Here is a 15338-nt window from a genome sequence, read left to right as displayed (position 1 = left end):
ATGGGCCTCTTAGGGGTGGCGCTCGTCAGACGCGCCTCCAAGGCCCAGGCGGCAGCTGCGCCGGGAGCGTTCCCATCCGTTCCTCCCTCGGAGAAACACCAGAGAGTGGGACTCCCGCGCACAGTTCTGCACAGACACGGAGGAAAACAAGAGAGAGGATCCCTACGTTAAGCGCGGCGGACGGGCGCTTGTGGAGAAAAGTGAAAAAGCTTACAGCACCTGGTATTCCCAGGCGGTCTCCCGTCCAAGTACTAACCAGGCCCGACCCTGCTTGGCTTCCGAGATCAGACGAGATCGGGCGTGTTCAGGGTGGTATGGCCGTAAGCTGTCCAAGGTACCACGCATGGGCCTCTTAGGGGTGGCGCTCGTCAGACGCGCCTCCAAGGCCCAGGCGGCAGCTGCGCCGGGAGCGTTCCCATCCGTTCCTCCCTCGGAGAAACACCAGAGAGTGGGACTCCCGCGCACAGTTCTGCACAGACACGGAGGAAAACAAGAGAGAGGATACCTACGTTAAGCGCGGCGGACAGACGCTTGTGGAGAAAAGTGAAAAAGCTTACAGCACCTGGTATTCCCAGGCGGTCTCCCGTCCAAGTACTAACCAGGCCCGACCCTGCTTGGCTTCCGAGATCAGACGAGATCGGGCGTGTTCAGGGTGGTATGGCCGTAAGCTGTCCAAGGTACCACGCATGGGCCTCTTAGGGGTGGCGCTCGTCAGACGCGCCTCCAAGGCCCAGGCGGCAGCTGCGCCGGGAGCGTTCCCATCCGTTCCTCCCTCGGAGAAACACCAGAGAGTGGGACTCCCGCGCACAGTTCTGCACAGACACGGAGGAAAACAAGAGAGAGGATCCCTACGTTAAGCGCGGCGGACGGGCGCTTGTGGAGAAAAGTGAAAAAGCTTACAGCACCTGGTATTCCCAGGCGGTCTCCCGTCCAAGTACTAACCAGGCCCGACCCTGCTTGGCTTCCGAGATCAGACGTGTTCAGGGTGGTATGGCCGTAAGCTGTCCAAGGCACTACGCATGGGCCTCTTAGGGGTGGCGCTCGTCAGACGCGCTTCCAAGGCCCAGGCGGCAGCTGCGCCGGGAGCGTTCCCATCCGTTCCTCCCTCGGAGAAACACCAGAGAGTGGGACTCCCGCGCACAGTTCTGCACAGACACGGAGGAAAACAAGAGAGAGGATCCCTACGTTAAGCGCGGCGGACGAGCGCTTATGGAGAAAAGTGAAAAAGCTTACAGCACCTGGTATTCCCAGGCGGTCTCCCGTCCAAGTACTAACCAGGCCCGACCCTGCTTGGCTTCCGAGATCAGACGAGATCGGGCGTGTTCAGGGTGGTATGGCCGTAAGCTGTCCAAGGTACCACGCATGGGCCTCTTAGGGGTGGCGCTCGTCAGACGCGCCTCCAAGGCCCAGGCGGCAGCTGCGCCGGGAGCGTTCCCATCCGTTCCTCCCTCGGAGAAACACCAGAGAGTGGGACTCCCGCGCACAGTTCTGCACAGACACGGAGGAAAACAAGAGAGAGCGCGGCGGACGGGCGCTTGTGGAAAAAAGTGAAAAAGCTTACAGCACCTGGTATTCCCAGGCGGTCTCCCGTCCAAGTACTAACCAGGCCCGACCCTGCTTGGCTTCCGAGATCAGACGAGATCGGGCGTGTTCAAGGTGGTATGGCCGTAAGCTGTCCAAGGTACCACGCATGGGCCTCTTAGGTGTGGCGCTCGTCAGACGCGCCTCCAAGGCCCAGGCGGCAGCAGCGCCGGGAGCGTTCCCATCCGTTCCTCCCTCGGAGAAACACCAGAGAGTGGGACTCCCGCGCACAGTTCTGCACAGACACGGAGGAAAACAAGAGAGAGCGCGGCGGACGGGCGCTTGTGGAGAAAAGTGAAAAAGCTTACAGCACCTGGTATTCCCAGGCGGTCTCCCGTCCAAGTACTAACCAGGCCCGACCATGCTTGGCTTCCGAGAACAGACGAGATCGGGCGTGTTCAGGGTGGTATGGCCGTAAGCTGTCCAAGGTACCACGCATGGGCCTCTTAGGGGTGGCGCTCGTCAGACGCGCCTCCAAGGCCCAGGCGGCAGCTGCGCCGGGAGCGTTCCCATCCGTTCCTCCCTCGGAGAAACACCAGAGAGTGGGACTCCCGCGCACAGTTCTGCACAGACACGGAGGAAAACAAGAGAGAGCGCGGCGTACGGGCGCTTGTGGAAAAAAGTGAAAAAGCTTACAGCACCTGGTATTCCCAGGCGGTCTCCCGTCCAAGTACTAACCAGGCCCGACCCTGCTTGGCTTCCGAGATCAGACGAGATCGGGCGTGTTCAAGGTGGTATGGCCGTAAGCTGTCCAAGGTACCACGCATGGGCCTCTTAGGGGTGGCGCTCGTCAGACGCGCCTCCAAGGCCCAGACGGCAGCTGCGCCGGGAGCGTTCCCATCCGTTCCTCCCTCGGAGAAACACCAGAGAGTGGGACTCCCGCGCACAGTTCTGCACAGACACGGAGGAAAACAAGAGAGAGGATCCCTACGTTAAGCGCGGCGGACGGGCGCTTGTGGAGAAAAGTGAAAAAGCTTACAGCACCTGGTATTCCCAGGCGGTCTCCCGTCCAAGTACTAACCAGGCCCGACCCTGCTTGGCTTCCGAGATCAGACGAGATCGGGCGTGTTCAGGGTGGTATGGCCGTAAGCTGTCCAAGGTACCACGCATGGGCCTCTTAGGGGTGGCGCTCGTCAGACGCGCCTCCAAGGCCCAGGCGGCAGCTGCGCCGGGAGCGTTCCCATCCGTTCCTCCCTCGGAGAAACACCAGAGAGTGGGACTCCCGCGCACAGTTCTGCACAGACACGGAGGAAAACAAGAGAGAGGATCCCTACGTTAAGCGCGGCGGACGGGCGCTTGTGGAGAAAAGTGAAAAAGCTTACAGCACCTGGTATTCCCAGGCGGTCTCCCGTCCAAGTACTAACCAGGCCCGACCCTGCTTGGCTTCCGAGATCAGACGAGATCGGGCGTGTTCAGGGTGGTATGGCCGTAAGCTGTCCAAGGTGCCACGCATGGGCCTCTTAGGGGTGGCGCTCGTCAGACGCGCCTCCAAGGCCCAGGCGGCAGCTGCGCCGGGAGCGTTCCCATCCGTTCCTCCCTCGGAGAAACACCAGAGAGTGGGACTCCCGCGCACAGTTCTGCACAGACACAGAGGAAAACAAGAGAGAGGATCCCTACGTTAAGCGCGGCGGACGGGCGCTTGTGGAGAAAAGTGAAAAAGCTTACAGCACCTGGTATTCCCAGGCGGTCTCCCGTCCAAGTACTAACCAGGCCCGACCCTGCTTGGCTTCCGAGATCAGACGAGATCGGGCGTGTTCAGGGTGGTATGGCCGTAAGCTGTCCAAGGTACCACGCATGGGCCTCTTAGGGGTGGCGCTCGTCAGACGCGCCTCCAAGGCCCAGGCGGCAGCTGCGCCGGGAGCGTTCCCATCCGTTCCTCCCTCGGAGAAACACCAGAGAGTGGGACTCCCGCGCACAGTTCTGCACAGACACGGAGGAAAACAAGAGAGAGGATCCCTACGTTAAGCGCGGCGGACGGGCGCTTGTGGAGAAAAGTGAAAAAGCTTACAGCACCTGGTATTCCCAGGCGGTCTCCCGTCCAAGTACTAACCAGGCCCGACCCTGCTTGGCTTCCGAGATCAGACGAGATCGGGCGTGTTCAGGGTGGTATGGCCGTAAGCTGTCCAAGGTGCCACGCATGGGCCTCTTAGGGGTGGCGCTCGTCAGACGCGCCTCCAAGGCCCAGGCGGCAGCTGCGCCGGGAGCGTTCCCATCCGTTCCTCCCTCGGAGAAACACCAGAGAGTGGGACTCCCGCGCACAGTTCTGCACAGACACGGAGGAAAACAAGAGAGAGGATCCCTACGTTAAGCGCGGCGGACGGGCGCTTGTGGAGAAAAGTGAAAAAGCTTACAGCACCTGGTATTCCCAGGCGGTCTCCCGTCCAAGTACTAACCAGGCCCGACCCTGCTTGGCTTCCGAGATCAGACGAGATCGGGCGTGTTCAGGGTGGTATGGCCGTAAGCTGTCCAAGGTACCACGCATGGGCCTCTTAGGGGTGGCGCTCGTCAGACGCGCCTCCAAGGCCCAGGCGGCAGCTGCGCCGGGAGCGTTCCCATCCGTTCCTCCCTCGGAGAAACACCAGAGAGTGGGACTCCCGCGCACAGTTCTGCACAGACACGGAGGAAAACAAGAGAGAGGATCCCTACGTTAAGCGCGGCGGACGGGCGCTTGTGGAGAAAAGTGAAAAAGCTTACAGCACCTGGTATTCCCAGGCGGTCTCCCGTCCAAGTACTAACCAGGCCCGACCCTGCTTGGCTTCCGAGATCAGACGAGATCGGGCGTGTTCAGGGTGGTATGGCCGTAAGCTGTCCAAGGTACCACGCATGGGCCTCTTAGGGGTGGCGCTCGTCAGACGCGCCTCCAAGGCCCAGGCGGCAGCTGCGCCGGGAGCGTTCCCATCCGTTCCTCCCTCGGAGAAACACCAGAGAGTGGGACTCCCGCGCACAGTTCTGCACAGACACGGAGGAAAACAAGAGAGAGGATCCCTACGTTAAGCGCGGCGGACGGGCGCTTGTGGAGAAAAGTGAAAAAGCTTACAGCACCTGGTATTCCCAGGCGGTCTCCCGTCCAAGTACTAACCAGGCCCGACCCTGCTTGGCTTCCGAGATCAGACGTGTTCAGGGTGGTATGGCCGTAAGCTTTCCAAGGCACTACGCATGGGCCTCTTAGGGGTGGCGCTCGTCAGACGCGCCTCCAAGGCCCAGGCGGCAGCTGCGCCGGGAGCGTTCCCATCCGTTCCTCCCTCGGAGAAACACCAGAGAGTGGGACTCCCGCGCACAGTTCTGCACAGACACGGAGGAAAACAAGAGAGAGGATCCCTACGTTAAGCGCGGCGGACGAGCGCTTATGGAGAAAAGTGAAAAAGCTTACAGCACCTGGTATTCCCAGGCGGTCTCCCGTCCAAGTACTAACCAGGCCCGACCCTGCTTGGCTTCCGAGATCAGACGAGATCGGGCGTGTTCAGGGTGGTATGGCCGTAAGCTGTCCAAGGTACCACGCATGGGCCTCTTAGGGGTGGCGCTCGTCAGACGCGCCTCCAAGGCCCAGGCGGCAGCTGCGCCGGGAGCGTTCCCATCCGTTCCTCCCTCGGAGAAACACCAGAGAGTGGGACTCCCGCGCACAGTTCTGCACAGACACGGAGGAAAACAAGAGAGAGCGCGGCGGACGGGCGCTTGTGGAGAAAAGTGAAAAAGCTTACAGCACCTGGTATTCCCAGGCAGTCTCCCGTCCAAGTACTAACCAGGCCCGACCCTGCTTGGCTTCCGAGATCAGACGAGATCGGGCGTGTTCAAGGTGGTATGGCCGTAAGCTGTCCAAGGTACCACGCATGGGCCTCTTAGGTGTGGCGCTCGTCAGACGCGCCTCCAAGGCCCAGGCGGCAGCTGCGCCGGGAGCGTTCCCATCCGTTCCTCCCTCGGAGAAACACCAGAGAGTGGGACTCCCGCGCACAGTTCTGCACAGACACGGAGGAAAACAAGAGAGAGCGTGGCGGACGGGCGCTTGTGGAGAAAAGTGAAAAAGCTTACAGCACCTGGTATTCCCAGGCGGTCTCCCGTCCAAGTACTAACCAGGCCCGACCATGCTTGGCTTCCGAGAACAGACGAGATCGGGCGTGTTCAGGGTGGTATGGCCGTAAGCTGTCCAAGGTACCACGCATGGGCCTCTTAGGGGTGGCGCTCGTCAGACGCGCCTCCAAGGCCCAGGCGGCAGCTGCGCCGGGAGCGTTCCCATCCGTTCCTCCCTCGGAGAAACACCAGAGAGTGGGACTCCCGCGCACAGTTCTGCACAGACACGGAGGAAAACAAGAGAGAGCGCGGCGGACGGGCGCTTGTGGAAAAAAGTGAAAAAGCTTACAGCACCTGGTATTCCCAGGCGGTCTCCCGTCCAAGTACTAACCAGGCCCGACCCTGCTTGGCTTCCGAGATCAGACGAGATCGGGCGTGTTCAAGGTGGTATGGCCGTAAGCTGTCCAAGGTACCACGCATGGGCCTCTTAGGTGTGGCGCTCGTCAGACGCGCCTCCAAGGCCCAGGCGGCAGCTGCACCGGGAGCGTTCCCATCCGTTCCTCCCTCGGAGAAACACCAGAGAGTGGGACTCCCACGCACAGTTCTGCACAGACACGGAGGAAAACAAGAGAGAGGATCCCTACGTTAAGCGCGGCGGACGGGCGCTTGTGGAGAAAAGTGAAAAAGCTTACAGCACCTGGTATTCCCAGGCGGTCTCCCGTCCAAGTACTAACCAGGCCCGACCCTGCTTGGCTTCCGAGATCAGACGAGATCGGGCGTGTTCAGGGTGGTATGGCCGTAAGCTGTCCAAGGTACCACGCATGGGCCTCTTAGGGGTGGCGCTCGTCAGACGCGCCTCCAAGGCCCAGGCGGCAGCTGCGCCGGGAGCGTTCCCATCCGTTCCTCCCTCGGAGAAACACCAGAGAGTGGGACTCCCGCGCACAGTTCTGCACAGACACGGAGGAAAACAAGAGAGAGCGCGGCGGACGGGCGCTTGTGGAGAAAAGTGAAAAAGCTTACAGCACCTGGTATTCCCAGGCGGTCTCCCGTCCAAGTACTAACCAGGCCCGACCCTGCTTGGCTTCCGAGATCAGACGAGATCGGGCGTGTTCAAGGTGGTATGGCCGTAAGCTGTCCAAGGTACCACGCATGGGCCTCTTAGGTGTGGCGCTCGTCAGACGCGCCTCCAAGGCCCAGGCGGCAGCTGCGCCGGGAGCGTTCCCATCCGTTCCTCCCTCGGAGAAACACCAGAGAGTGGGACTCCCGCGCACAGTTCTGCACAGACACGGAGGAAAACAAGAGAGAGCGCGGCGGACGGGCGCTTGTGGAGAAAAGTGAAAAAGCTTACAGCACCTGGTATTCCCAGGCGGTCTCCCGTCCAAGTACTAACCAGGCCCGACCATGCTTGGCTTCCGAGAACAGACGAGATCGGGCGTGTTCAGGGTGGTATGGCCGTAAGCTGTCCAAGGTACCACGCATGGGCCTCTTAGGGGTGGCGCTCGTCAGACGCGCCTCCAAGGCCCAGGCGGCAGCTGCGCCGGGAGCGTTCCCATCCGTTCCTCCCTCGGAGAAACACCAGAGAGTGGGACTCCCGCGCACAGTTCTGCACAGACACGGAGGAAAACAAGAGAGAGCGCGGCGGACGGGCGCTTGTGGAGAAAAGTGAAAAAGCTTACAGCACCTGGTATTCCCAGGCGGTCTCCCGTCCAAGTACTAACCAGGCCCGACCCTGCTTGGCTTCCGAGATCAGACGAGATCGGGCGTGTTCAGGGTGGTATGGCCGTAAGCTGTCCAAGGTACCACGCATGGGCCTCTTAGGGGTGGCGCTCGTCAGACGCGCCTCCAAGGCCCAGGCGGCAGCTGCGCCGGGAGCGTTCCCATCCGTTCCTCCCTCGGAGAAACACCAGAGAGTGGGACTCCCGCGCACAGTTCTGCACAGACACGGAGGAAAACAAGAGAGAGGATCCCTACGTTAAGCGCGGCGGACGGGCGCTTGTGGAGAAAAGTGAAAAAGCTTACAGCACCTGGTATTCCCAGGCGGTCTCCCGTCCAAGTACTAACCAGGCCCGACCCTGCTTGGCTTCCGAGATCAGACGAGATCGGGCGTGTTCAGGGTGGTATGGCCGTAAGCTGGCCAAGGTACCACGCATGGGCCTCTTAGGGGTGGCGCTCGTCAGACGCGCCTCCAAGGCCCAGGCGGCAGCTGCGCCGGGAGCGTTCCCATCCGTTCCTCCCTCGGAGAAACACCAGAGAGTGGGACTCCCGCGCACAGTTCTGCACAGACACGGAGGAAAACAAGAGAGAGGATCCCTACGTTAAGCGCGGCGGACGGGTGCTTGTGGAGAAAAGTGAAAAAGCTTACAGCACCTGGTATTCCCAGGCGGTCTCCCGTCCAAGTACTAACCAGGCCCGACCCTGCTTGGCTTCCGAGATCAGACGAGATCGGGCGTGTTCAGGGTGGTATGGCCGTAAGCTGTCCAAGGTACCACGCATGGGCCTCTTAGGGGTGGCGCTCGTCAGACGCGCCTCCAAGGCCCAGGCGGCAGCTGCGCCGGGAGCGTTCCCATCCGTTCCTCCCTCGGAGAAACACCAGAGAGTGGGACTCCCGCGCACAGTTCTGCACAGACACGGAGGAAAACAAGAGAGAGCGCGGCGGACGGGCGCTTGTGGAGAAAAGTGAAAAAGCTTACAGCACCTGGTATTCCCAGGCGGTCTCCCGTCCAAGTACTAACCAGGCCCGACCCTGCTTGGCTTCCGAGATCAGACGAGATCGGGCGTGTTCAGGGTGGTATGGCCGTAAGCTGTCCAAGGTACCACGCATGGGCCTCTTAGGGGTGGCGCTCGTTAGACGCGCCTCCAAGGCCCAGGCAGCAGCTGCGCCGGGAGCGTTCTCATCCGTTCCTCCCTCGGAGAAACACCAGAGAGTGGGACTCCCGCGCACAGTTCTGCACAGACACGGAGGAAAACAAGAGAGAGCGCGGCGGACGGGCGCTTGTGGAGAAAAGTGAAAAAGCTTACAGCACCTGGTATTCCCAGGCGGTCTCCCGTCCAAGTACTAACCAGGCCCGACCCTGCTTGGCTTCCGAGATCAGACGAGATCGGGCGTGTTCAGGGTGGTATGGCCGTAAGCTGTCCAAGGTACCACGCATGGGCCTCTTAGGGGTGGCGCTCGTCAGACGCGCCTCCAAGGCCCAGGCGGCAGCTGCGCCGGGAGCGTTCCCATCCGTTCCTCCCTCGGAGAAACACCAGAGAGTGGGACTCCCGCGCACAGTTCTGCACAGACACGGAGGAAAACAAGAGAGAGGATCCCTACGTTAAGCGCGGCGGACGGGCGCTTGTGGAGAAAAGTGAAAAAGCTTACAGCACCTGGTATTCCCAGGCGGTCTCCCGTCCAAGTACTAACCAGGCCTGACCCTGCTTGGCTTCCGAGATCAGACGAGATCGGGCGTGTTCAGGGTGGTATGGCCGTAAGCTGTCCAAGGTACCACGCATGGGCCTCTTAGGGGTGGCGCTCCCGTCCAAGTACTAACCAGGCCCGACCCTGCTTGGCTTCCGAGATCAGACGAGATCGGGCGTGTTCAGGGTGGTATGGCCGTAAGCTGTCCAAGGTACCACGCATGGGCCTCTTAGGGGTGGCGCTCGTCAGACGCGCCTCCAAGGCCCAGGCGGCAGCTGCGCCGGGAGCGTTCCCATCCGTTCCTCCCTCGGAGAAACACCAGAGAGTGGGACTCCCGCGCACAGTTCTGCACAGACACGGAGGAAAACAAGAGAGAGGATCCCTACGTTAAGCGCGGCGGACGGGCGCTTGTGGAGAAAAGTGAAAAAGCTTACAGCACCTGGTATTCCCAGGCGGTCTCCCGTCCAAGTACTAACCAGGCGCGACCCTGCTTGGCTTCCGAGATCAGACGAGATCGGGCGTGCTCAGGGTGGTATGGCCGTAAGCTGTCCAAGGTACCACGCATGGGCCTCTTAGGGGTGGCGCTCGTCAGACGCGCCTCCAAGGCCCAGGCGGCAGCTGCGCCGGGAGCGTTCCCATCCGTTCCTCCCTCGGAGAAACACCAGAGAGTGGGACTCCCGCGCACAGTTCTGCACAGACACGGAGGAAAACAAGAGAGAGCGCGGCGGACGGGCGCTTGTGGAGAAAAGTGAAAAAGCTTACAGCACCTGGTATTCCCAGGCGGTCTCCCGTCCAAGTACTAACCAGGCCCGACGCTGCTTGGCTTCCGAGATCAGACAAGATCGGGCGTGTTCAGGGTGGTATGGCCGTAAGCTGTCCAAGGTACCACGCATGGGCCTTCTAGGGGTGGCGCTCGTCAGACGCGCCTCCAAGGCCCAGGCGGCAGCTGCGCCGGGAGCGTTCCCATCCGTTCCTCCCTCGGAGAAACACCAGAGAGTGGGACTCCCGCGCACAGTTCTGCACAGACACGGAGGAAAACAAGAGAGAGCGCAGCGGACGGGCGCTTGTGGAGAAAAGTGAAAAAGCTTACAGCACCTGGTATTCCCAGGCGGTCTCCCGTCCAAGTACTAACCAGGCCCGACCCTGCTTGGCTTCCGAGATCAGACGAGATCGGGCGTGTTCAAGGTGGTATGGCCGTAAGCTGTCCAAGGTACCACGCATGGGCCTCTTAGGTGTGGCGCTCGTCAGACGCGCCTCCAAGGCCCAGGCGGCAGCTGCGCCGGGAGCGTTCCCATCCGTTCCTCCCTCGGAGAAACACCAGAGAGTGGGATTCCCACGCACAGTTCTGCACAGACACGGAGGAAAACAAGAGAGAGGATCCCTACGTTAAGCGCGGCGGACGGGCGCTTGTGGAGAAAAGTGAAAAAGCTTACAGCACCTGGTATTCCCAGGCGGTCTCCCGTCCAAGTACTAACCAGGCCCGACCCTGCTTGGCTTCCGAGATCAGACGAGATCGGGCGTGTTCAGGGTGGTATGGCCGTAAGCTGTCCAAGGTACCACGCATGGGCCTCTTAGGGGTGGCGCTCGTCAGACGCGCCTCCAAGGCCCAGGCGGCAGCTGCGCCGGGAGCGTTCCCATCCGTTCCTCCCTCGGAGAAACACCAGAGAGTGGGACTCCCGCGCACAGTTCTGCACAGACACGGAGGAAAACAAGAGAGAGGATCCCTCCGTTAAGCGCGGCGGACGGGCGCTTGTGGAGAAAAGTGAAAAAGCTTACAGCACCTGGTATTCCCAGGGGGTCTCCCGTCCAAGTACTAACCAGGCCCGACCCTGCTTGGCTTCCGAGATCAGACGAGATCGGGCGTGTTCAGGGTGGTATGGCCGTAAGCTGGCCAAGGTACCACGCATGGGCCTCTTAGGGGTGGCGCTCGTCAGACGCGCCTCCAAGGCCCAGGCGGCAGCTGCGCCGGGAGCGTTCCCATCCGTTCCTCCCTCGGAGAAACACCAGAGAGTGGGACTCCCGCGCACAGTTCTGCACAGACACGGAGGAAAACAAGAGAGAGGATCCCTACGTTAAGCGCGGCGGACGGGTGCTTGTGGAGAAAAGTGAAAAAGCTTACAGCACCTGGTATTCCCAGGCGGTCTCCCGTCCAAGTACTAACCAGGCCCGACCCTGCTTGGCTTCCGAGATCAGACGAGATCGGGCGTGTTCAGGGTGGTATGGCCGTAAGCTGTCCAAGGTACCACGCATGGGCCTCTTAGGGGTGGCGCTCGTCAGACGCGCCTCCAAGGCCCAGGCGGCAGCTGCGCCGGGAGCGTTCCCATCCGTTCCTCCCTCGGAGAAACACCAGAGAGTGGGACTCCCGCGCACAGTTCTGCACAGACACGGAGGAAAACAAGAGAGAGCGCGGCGGACGGGCGCTTGTGGAGAAAAGTGAAAAAGCTTACAGCACCTGGTATTCCCAGGCGGTCTCCCGTCCAAGTACTAACCAGGCCCGACCCTGCTTGGCTTCCGAGATCAGACGAGATCGGGCGTGTTCAGGGTGGTATGGCCGTAAGCTGTCCAAGGTACCACGCATGGGCCTCTTAGGGGTGGCGCTCGTCAGACGCGCCTCCAAGGCCCAGGCAGCAGCTGCGCCGGGAGCGTTCTCATCCGTTCCTCCCTCGGAGAAACACCAGAGAGTGGGACTCCCGCGCACAGTTCTGCACAGACACGGAGGAAAACAAGAGAGAGCGCGGCGGACGGGCGCTTGTGGAGAAAAGTGAAAAAGCTTACAGCACCTGGTATTCCCAGGCGGTCTCCCGTCCAAGTACTAACCAGGCCCGACCCTGCTTGGCTTCCGAGATCAGACGAGAACGGGCGTGTTCAAGGTGGTATGGCCGTAAGCTGTCCAAGGTACCACGCATGGGCCTCTTAGGGGTGGCGCTCGTCAGACGCGCCTCCAAGGCCCAGGCGGCAGCTGCGCCGGGAGCGTTCCCATCCGTTCCTCCCTCGGAGAAACACCAGAGAGTGGGACTCCCGCGCACAGTTCTGCACAGACACGGAGGAAAACAAGAGAGAGGATCCCTACGTTAAGCGCGGCGGACGGGCGCTTGTGGAGAAAATTGAAAAAGCTTACAGCACCTGGTATTCCCAGGCGGTCTCCCGTCCAAGTACTAACCAGGCCCGACCCTGCTTGGCTTCCGAGATCAGACGAGATCGGGCGTGTTCAGGGTGGTATGGCCGTAAGCTGTCCAAGGTACCACGCATGGGCCTCTTAGGGGTGGCGATCGTCAGACGCGCCTCCAAGGCCCAGGCGGCAGCTGCGCCGGGAGCGTTCCCATCCGTTCCTCCCTCGGAGAAACACCAGAGAGTGGGACTCCCGCGCACAGTTCTGCACAGACACGGAGGAAAACAAGAGAGAGCGCGGCGGACGGGCGCTTGTGGAGAAAAGTGAAAAAGCTTACAGCACCTGGTATTCCCAGGCGGTCTCCCGTCCAAGTACTAACCAGGCCCGACCCTGCTTGGCTTCCGAGATCAGACGAGATCGGGCGTGTTCAAGGTGGTATGGCCGTAAGCTGTCCAAGGTACCACGCATGGGCCTCTTAGGTGTGGCGCTCGTCAGACGCGCCTCCAAGGCCCAGGCGGCAGCTGCGCCGGGAGCGTTCCCATCCGTTCCTCCCTCGGAGAAACACCAGAGAGTGGGACTCCCACGCACAGTTCTGCACAGACACGGAGGAAAACAAGAGAGAGGATCCCTACGTTAAGCGCGGCGGACGGGCGCTTGTGGAGAAAAGTGAAAAAGCTTACAGCACCTGGTATTCCCAGGCGGTCTCCCGTCCAAGTACTAACCAGGCCCGACCCTGCTTGGCTTCCGAGATCAGACGAGATCGGGCGTGTTCAGGGTGGTATGGCCGTAAGCTGTCCAAGGTACCACGCATGGGCCTCTTAGGGGTGGCGCTCGTCAGACGCGCCTCCAAGGCCCAGGCAGCAGCTGCGCCGGGAGCGTTCTCATCCGTTCCTCCCTCGGAGAAACACCAGAGAGTGGGACTCCCGCGCACAGTTCTGCACAGACACGGAGGAAAACAAGAGAGAGCGCGGCGGACGGGCGCTTGTGGAGAAAAGTGAAAAAGCTTACAGCACCTGGTATTCCCAGGCGGTCTCCCGTCCAAGTACTAACCAGGCCCGACCCTGCTTGGCTTCCGAGATCAGACGAGAACGGGCGTGTTCAAGGTGGTATGGCCGTAAGCTGTCCAAGGTACCACGCATGGGCCTCTTAGGGGTGGCGCTCGTCAGACGCGCCTCCAAGGCCCAGGCGGCAGCTGCGCCGGGAGCGTTCCCATCCGTTCCTCCCTCGGAGAAACACCAGAGAGTGGGACTCCCGCGCACAGTTCTGCACAGACACGGAGGAAAACAAGAGAGAGGATCCCTACGTTAAGCGCGGCGGACGGGCGCTTGTGGAGAAAATTGAAAAAGCTTACAGCACCTGGTATTCCCAGGCGGTCTCCCGTCCAAGTACTAACCAGGCCCGACCCTGCTTGGCTTCCGAGATCAGACGAGATCGGGCGTGTTCAGGGTGGTATGGCCGTAAGCTGTCCAAGGTACCACGCATGGGCCTCTTAGGGGTGGCGATCGTCAGACGCGCCTCCAAGGCCCAGGCGGCAGCTGCGCCGGGAGCGTTCCCATCCGTTCCTCCCTCGGAGAAACACCAGAGAGTGGGACTCCCGCGCACAGTTCTGCACAGACACGGAGGAAAACAAGAGAGAGGATCCCTACGTTAAGCGCGGCGGACGGGCGCTTGTGGAGAAAAGTGAAAAAGCTTACAGCACCTGGTATTCCCAGGCGGTCTCCCGTCCAAGTACTAACCAGGCCCGACCCTGCTTGGCTTCCGAGATCAGACGTGTTCAGGGTGGTATGGCCGTAAGCTGTCCAAGGCACTACGCATGGGCCTCTTAGGGGTGGCGCTCGTCAGACGCGCCTCCAAGGCCCAGGCGGCAGCTGCGCCGGGAGCGTTCCCATCCGTTCCTCCCTCGGAGAAACACCAGAGAGTGGGACTCCCGCGCACAGTTCTGCACAGACACGGAGGAAAACAAGAGAGAGCGCGGCGGACGGGCGCTTGTGGAGAAAAGTGAAAAAGCTTACAGCACCTGGTATTCCCAGGCGGTCTCCCGTCCAAGTACTAACCAGGCCCGACCCTGCTTGGCTTCCGAGATCAGACGAGATCGGGCGTGTTCAAGGTGGTATGGCCGTAAGCTGTCCAAGGTACCACGCATGGGCCTCTTAGGTGTGGCGCTCGTCAGACGCGCCTCCAAGGCCCAGGCGGCAGCTGGGCCGGGAGCGTTCCCATCCGTTCCTCCCTCGGAGAAACACCAGAGAGTGGGACTCCCGCGCACAGTTCTGCACAGACACGGAGGAAAACAAGAGAGAGCGCGGCGGACGGGCGCTTGTGGAGAAAAGTGAAAAAGCTTACAGCACCTGGTATTCCCAGGCGGTCTCCCGTCCAAGTACTAACCAGGCCCGACCATGCTTGGCTTCCGAGAACAGACGAGATCGGGCGTGTTCAGGGTGGTATGGCCGTAAGCTGTCCAGGGTACCACGCATGGGCCTCTTAGGGGTGGCGCTCGTCAGACGCGCCTCCAAGGCCCAGGCGGCAGCTGCGCCGGGAGCGTTCCCATCCGTTCCTCCCTCGGAGAAACACCAGAGAGTGGGACTACCGCGCACAGTTCTGCACAGACACGGAGGAAAACAAGAGAGAGCGCGGCGGACGGGCGCTTGTGGAAAAAAGTGAAAAAGCTTACAGCACCTGGTATTCCCAGGCGGTCTCCCGTCCAAGTACTAACCAGGCCCGACCCTGCTTGGCTTCCGAGATCAGACGAGATCGGGCGTGTTCAAGGTGGTATGGCCGTAAGCTGTCCAAGGTACCACGCATGGGCCTCTTAGGTGTGGCGCTCGTCAGACGCGCCTCCAAGGCCCAGGCGGCAGCTGCGCCGGGAGCGTTCCCATCCGTTCCTCCCTCGGAGAAACACCAGAGAGTGGGACTCCCACGCACAGTTCTGCACAGACACGGAGGAAAACAAGAGAGAGGATCCCTACGTTAAGCGCGGCGGACGGGCGCTTGTGGAGAAAAGTGAAAAAGCTTACAGCACCTGGTATTCCCAGGCGGTCTCCCGTCCAAGTACTAACCAGGCCCGACCCTGCTTGGCTTCCGAGATCAGACGAGATCGGGCGTGTTCAGGGTGGTATGGCCGTAAGCTGTCCAAGGTACCACGCCTGGGCCTCTTAGGGGTGGCGCTCGTCAGACGCGCCTCCAAGGCCCAGGCGGCAGCTGCGCCGGGAGCGTTCCCATCCGTTCCTCCCTCGGAGAAACACCAGAGAG

General features: G+C 61.2%; 42 non-coding genes and 3 pseudogenes across 42 annotated transcripts; all 45 read right to left on the bottom strand.

The window, feature by feature from the left end:
* Positions 1-207: 207 nt before the first annotated feature.
* Positions 208-326, bottom strand: LOC122977453. The gene has a single exon (XR_006401683.1). It is a non-coding gene; the product is annotated as a 5S ribosomal RNA (ribosomal RNA).
* A 224-nt stretch (positions 327-550) lies between these two features.
* Positions 551-669, bottom strand: LOC122977452. Its single transcript, XR_006401682.1, has one exon. It is a non-coding gene; the product is annotated as a 5S ribosomal RNA (ribosomal RNA).
* A 224-nt stretch (positions 670-893) lies between these two features.
* LOC122978181 lies at positions 894-1002 on the bottom strand (annotated as a pseudogene).
* Positions 1003-1226: 224 nt separating this feature from the next.
* LOC122977451 lies at positions 1227-1345 on the bottom strand. The gene has a single exon (XR_006401681.1). It is a non-coding gene; the product is annotated as a 5S ribosomal RNA (ribosomal RNA).
* A 209-nt stretch (positions 1346-1554) lies between these two features.
* LOC122977820 lies at positions 1555-1673 on the bottom strand. Its single transcript, XR_006402036.1, has one exon. It is a non-coding gene; the product is annotated as a 5S ribosomal RNA (ribosomal RNA).
* A 209-nt stretch (positions 1674-1882) lies between these two features.
* On the bottom strand, positions 1883-2001 carry LOC122978111. The gene has a single exon (XR_006402318.1). It is a non-coding gene; the product is annotated as a 5S ribosomal RNA (ribosomal RNA).
* Positions 2002-2210: 209 nt separating this feature from the next.
* On the bottom strand, positions 2211-2329 carry LOC122977818. The gene has a single exon (XR_006402034.1). It is a non-coding gene; the product is annotated as a 5S ribosomal RNA (ribosomal RNA).
* A 224-nt stretch (positions 2330-2553) lies between these two features.
* On the bottom strand, positions 2554-2672 carry LOC122977449. The gene has a single exon (XR_006401679.1). It is a non-coding gene; the product is annotated as a 5S ribosomal RNA (ribosomal RNA).
* Positions 2673-2896: 224 nt separating this feature from the next.
* LOC122977448 lies at positions 2897-3015 on the bottom strand. Its single transcript, XR_006401678.1, has one exon. It is a non-coding gene; the product is annotated as a 5S ribosomal RNA (ribosomal RNA).
* Positions 3016-3239: 224 nt separating this feature from the next.
* Positions 3240-3358, bottom strand: LOC122977447. Its single transcript, XR_006401677.1, has one exon. It is a non-coding gene; the product is annotated as a 5S ribosomal RNA (ribosomal RNA).
* A 224-nt stretch (positions 3359-3582) lies between these two features.
* On the bottom strand, positions 3583-3701 carry LOC122977446. The gene has a single exon (XR_006401676.1). It is a non-coding gene; the product is annotated as a 5S ribosomal RNA (ribosomal RNA).
* Positions 3702-3925: 224 nt separating this feature from the next.
* On the bottom strand, positions 3926-4044 carry LOC122977445. Its single transcript, XR_006401675.1, has one exon. It is a non-coding gene; the product is annotated as a 5S ribosomal RNA (ribosomal RNA).
* Positions 4045-4268: 224 nt separating this feature from the next.
* Positions 4269-4387, bottom strand: LOC122977443. The gene has a single exon (XR_006401673.1). It is a non-coding gene; the product is annotated as a 5S ribosomal RNA (ribosomal RNA).
* Positions 4388-4611: 224 nt separating this feature from the next.
* LOC122978180 lies at positions 4612-4720 on the bottom strand (annotated as a pseudogene).
* A 224-nt stretch (positions 4721-4944) lies between these two features.
* On the bottom strand, positions 4945-5063 carry LOC122977441. The gene has a single exon (XR_006401672.1). It is a non-coding gene; the product is annotated as a 5S ribosomal RNA (ribosomal RNA).
* Positions 5064-5272: 209 nt separating this feature from the next.
* LOC122978054 lies at positions 5273-5391 on the bottom strand. Its single transcript, XR_006402264.1, has one exon. It is a non-coding gene; the product is annotated as a 5S ribosomal RNA (ribosomal RNA).
* A 209-nt stretch (positions 5392-5600) lies between these two features.
* Positions 5601-5719, bottom strand: LOC122978110. Its single transcript, XR_006402317.1, has one exon. It is a non-coding gene; the product is annotated as a 5S ribosomal RNA (ribosomal RNA).
* A 209-nt stretch (positions 5720-5928) lies between these two features.
* LOC122977817 lies at positions 5929-6047 on the bottom strand. Its single transcript, XR_006402033.1, has one exon. It is a non-coding gene; the product is annotated as a 5S ribosomal RNA (ribosomal RNA).
* A 224-nt stretch (positions 6048-6271) lies between these two features.
* On the bottom strand, positions 6272-6390 carry LOC122977440. The gene has a single exon (XR_006401671.1). It is a non-coding gene; the product is annotated as a 5S ribosomal RNA (ribosomal RNA).
* A 209-nt stretch (positions 6391-6599) lies between these two features.
* On the bottom strand, positions 6600-6718 carry LOC122977816. The gene has a single exon (XR_006402032.1). It is a non-coding gene; the product is annotated as a 5S ribosomal RNA (ribosomal RNA).
* A 209-nt stretch (positions 6719-6927) lies between these two features.
* On the bottom strand, positions 6928-7046 carry LOC122978109. The gene has a single exon (XR_006402316.1). It is a non-coding gene; the product is annotated as a 5S ribosomal RNA (ribosomal RNA).
* A 209-nt stretch (positions 7047-7255) lies between these two features.
* On the bottom strand, positions 7256-7374 carry LOC122977439. The gene has a single exon (XR_006401670.1). It is a non-coding gene; the product is annotated as a 5S ribosomal RNA (ribosomal RNA).
* Positions 7375-7598: 224 nt separating this feature from the next.
* LOC122977438 lies at positions 7599-7717 on the bottom strand. The gene has a single exon (XR_006401669.1). It is a non-coding gene; the product is annotated as a 5S ribosomal RNA (ribosomal RNA).
* Positions 7718-7941: 224 nt separating this feature from the next.
* LOC122977436 lies at positions 7942-8060 on the bottom strand. The gene has a single exon (XR_006401667.1). It is a non-coding gene; the product is annotated as a 5S ribosomal RNA (ribosomal RNA).
* A 209-nt stretch (positions 8061-8269) lies between these two features.
* On the bottom strand, positions 8270-8388 carry LOC122977435. The gene has a single exon (XR_006401666.1). It is a non-coding gene; the product is annotated as a 5S ribosomal RNA (ribosomal RNA).
* Positions 8389-8597: 209 nt separating this feature from the next.
* Positions 8598-8716, bottom strand: LOC122977434. The gene has a single exon (XR_006401665.1). It is a non-coding gene; the product is annotated as a 5S ribosomal RNA (ribosomal RNA).
* A 224-nt stretch (positions 8717-8940) lies between these two features.
* LOC122978006 lies at positions 8941-9059 on the bottom strand. Its single transcript, XR_006402217.1, has one exon. It is a non-coding gene; the product is annotated as a 5S ribosomal RNA (ribosomal RNA).
* Positions 9060-9410: 351 nt separating this feature from the next.
* LOC122978121 lies at positions 9411-9529 on the bottom strand. Its single transcript, XR_006402328.1, has one exon. It is a non-coding gene; the product is annotated as a 5S ribosomal RNA (ribosomal RNA).
* Positions 9530-9738: 209 nt separating this feature from the next.
* LOC122978128 lies at positions 9739-9857 on the bottom strand. Its single transcript, XR_006402334.1, has one exon. It is a non-coding gene; the product is annotated as a 5S ribosomal RNA (ribosomal RNA).
* Positions 9858-10066: 209 nt separating this feature from the next.
* Positions 10067-10185, bottom strand: LOC122977815. The gene has a single exon (XR_006402031.1). It is a non-coding gene; the product is annotated as a 5S ribosomal RNA (ribosomal RNA).
* Positions 10186-10409: 224 nt separating this feature from the next.
* Positions 10410-10528, bottom strand: LOC122977433. The gene has a single exon (XR_006401664.1). It is a non-coding gene; the product is annotated as a 5S ribosomal RNA (ribosomal RNA).
* A 224-nt stretch (positions 10529-10752) lies between these two features.
* On the bottom strand, positions 10753-10871 carry LOC122977735. The gene has a single exon (XR_006401953.1). It is a non-coding gene; the product is annotated as a 5S ribosomal RNA (ribosomal RNA).
* A 224-nt stretch (positions 10872-11095) lies between these two features.
* LOC122977432 lies at positions 11096-11214 on the bottom strand. Its single transcript, XR_006401663.1, has one exon. It is a non-coding gene; the product is annotated as a 5S ribosomal RNA (ribosomal RNA).
* A 209-nt stretch (positions 11215-11423) lies between these two features.
* On the bottom strand, positions 11424-11542 carry LOC122977431. Its single transcript, XR_006401662.1, has one exon. It is a non-coding gene; the product is annotated as a 5S ribosomal RNA (ribosomal RNA).
* Positions 11543-11751: 209 nt separating this feature from the next.
* Positions 11752-11870, bottom strand: LOC122978091. Its single transcript, XR_006402299.1, has one exon. It is a non-coding gene; the product is annotated as a 5S ribosomal RNA (ribosomal RNA).
* Positions 11871-12094: 224 nt separating this feature from the next.
* Positions 12095-12213, bottom strand: LOC122977430. The gene has a single exon (XR_006401661.1). It is a non-coding gene; the product is annotated as a 5S ribosomal RNA (ribosomal RNA).
* Positions 12214-12422: 209 nt separating this feature from the next.
* LOC122977814 lies at positions 12423-12541 on the bottom strand. Its single transcript, XR_006402030.1, has one exon. It is a non-coding gene; the product is annotated as a 5S ribosomal RNA (ribosomal RNA).
* Positions 12542-12765: 224 nt separating this feature from the next.
* Positions 12766-12884, bottom strand: LOC122977429. The gene has a single exon (XR_006401660.1). It is a non-coding gene; the product is annotated as a 5S ribosomal RNA (ribosomal RNA).
* Positions 12885-13093: 209 nt separating this feature from the next.
* On the bottom strand, positions 13094-13212 carry LOC122978089. The gene has a single exon (XR_006402298.1). It is a non-coding gene; the product is annotated as a 5S ribosomal RNA (ribosomal RNA).
* Positions 13213-13436: 224 nt separating this feature from the next.
* On the bottom strand, positions 13437-13555 carry LOC122977428. The gene has a single exon (XR_006401659.1). It is a non-coding gene; the product is annotated as a 5S ribosomal RNA (ribosomal RNA).
* A 224-nt stretch (positions 13556-13779) lies between these two features.
* Positions 13780-13888, bottom strand: LOC122978179 (annotated as a pseudogene).
* A 209-nt stretch (positions 13889-14097) lies between these two features.
* LOC122977813 lies at positions 14098-14216 on the bottom strand. Its single transcript, XR_006402029.1, has one exon. It is a non-coding gene; the product is annotated as a 5S ribosomal RNA (ribosomal RNA).
* Positions 14217-14425: 209 nt separating this feature from the next.
* LOC122978108 lies at positions 14426-14544 on the bottom strand. Its single transcript, XR_006402315.1, has one exon. It is a non-coding gene; the product is annotated as a 5S ribosomal RNA (ribosomal RNA).
* A 209-nt stretch (positions 14545-14753) lies between these two features.
* On the bottom strand, positions 14754-14872 carry LOC122977812. The gene has a single exon (XR_006402028.1). It is a non-coding gene; the product is annotated as a 5S ribosomal RNA (ribosomal RNA).
* Positions 14873-15096: 224 nt separating this feature from the next.
* Positions 15097-15215, bottom strand: LOC122977427. The gene has a single exon (XR_006401658.1). It is a non-coding gene; the product is annotated as a 5S ribosomal RNA (ribosomal RNA).
* Between the last annotated feature and the right edge of the window lie 123 nt (positions 15216-15338).

Source organism: Thunnus albacares, chromosome 24 (assembly GCF_914725855.1).
Source record: "Thunnus albacares chromosome 24, fThuAlb1.1, whole genome shotgun sequence".
Classification (NCBI taxonomy): Eukaryota; Metazoa; Chordata; class Actinopteri; order Scombriformes; family Scombridae; genus Thunnus; species Thunnus albacares.
Note: the sequence above shows the minus strand (reverse complement) of the source record. Positions and strands in the feature narration are given on the sequence as shown.